Source organism: Parus major, unplaced genomic scaffold (assembly GCF_001522545.3).
Source record: "Parus major isolate Abel unplaced genomic scaffold, Parus_major1.1 Scaffold451, whole genome shotgun sequence".
Taxonomy (NCBI): Eukaryota; Metazoa; Chordata; class Aves; order Passeriformes; family Paridae; genus Parus; species Parus major.
This window is the reverse complement of record NW_015379354.1, coordinates 6,577-7,890: the sequence shown is the minus strand read 5'-3', so window position 1 is coordinate 7,890 and position 1,314 is coordinate 6,577.

Genomic DNA, 1,314 nt, shown 5'->3' with positions numbered 1-1,314 from the left:
CTGGGGACACACCTGGGGACACCTGGGGATGGCTGGGGACACCTGGGGACATCTGGGGAGACAGCGGGGGATGGCTGGGGACAGCTGGGGACAGCTGGGGACACACCTGGGGACACCTGGGGATGGCTGGGGACATCTGGGGACATCTGGGGGTGCTTGGGGACACAGCTGGGGACACACCTGGGGACACCTGGGGACATTTGGGGATGGCTGGGGACGGCTGGGAACACCTGGGCACAGGTGGGGACGGCTGAGGACGGCTGGAGACACCTGGGGACGACTGAGGACAGCTGGGGACACACCTGGGGATGGCTGGGGACACCTGGGGACAGCCCTGGGGACACCTGGGGATGGCTGGGGATGGCTGGGGACAGCTGGGGACGCACCTGGAGACAGCTGGGGGTTGTTGGGGACACCTGGGGACACCTGGGAACACCTGGGGACACACCTGGGGATGGCTGGGGACACACCTGGGGACACCTGAGGACACACCTGGAGACACACCTGGGGACACACCTGGGGACAGCTGGGGGTGGTTGGGGATGGCTGGTGACCCCATGACCCCCAAACCCCCCCAGGGGTCTCCAGGCAGCCCTGTGACCCCCCACTGCCCAGAGGGGGCTCCTGGTGACCCCATGACCCCCCCAAACCCCCCAAGGGGTCTCCTGGCAACCCCATGACCCCCCAAACCCCCAGAGGGGGGTCCTGGCAGCCCTGTGACCCCCCCAATGCCCAGAGGTGGTTCCTGGTGACCCCCAAAACCCCCCAGAGGGGGCTCCTGGTGACCCCATGAGCCTGGCAGTGTCCAGAGGGGGCTCCTGGTGACCCCCCAAACCCCCCAGAGGTGGTTCCTGGTGACCCCCCAAACCCCCAGAGGGGTGTCCAGGCAGCCCCGTGACCCCCCCAATGCCCAGAGGGAGCTCCTGGTGACCCCATGACCCTGGCAGTGTCCAGAGGGGGGTCCTGGCAGCCCCGTGACCCCCCCAATGCCCAGAGAGGGGGCTCCTGGTGACCCCCCAAACCCCCAGAGGGGTCTCCAGGCAGCCCCGTGACCCCCCCACTGTCCAGAGGTGGCTCCTGGTGACCCCCAAAACCCCCCAGAGGGGGCTCCTGGTGACCCCCAAACCCCCAGAGGGGTCTCCAGGCAGCCCCGTGACCCCCCCAATGCCCAGAGGGGTCTCCTGGTGACCCCCCCACTGCCCAGAGGGGTCTCCTGGTGACCCCCCCACTGCCCAGAGGGGGGTCCTGGCAGCCCCGTGACCCCCCCAATGCCCAGAGAGGGGCTCCTGGTGACCCCCAAACCCCCAGAGGTGG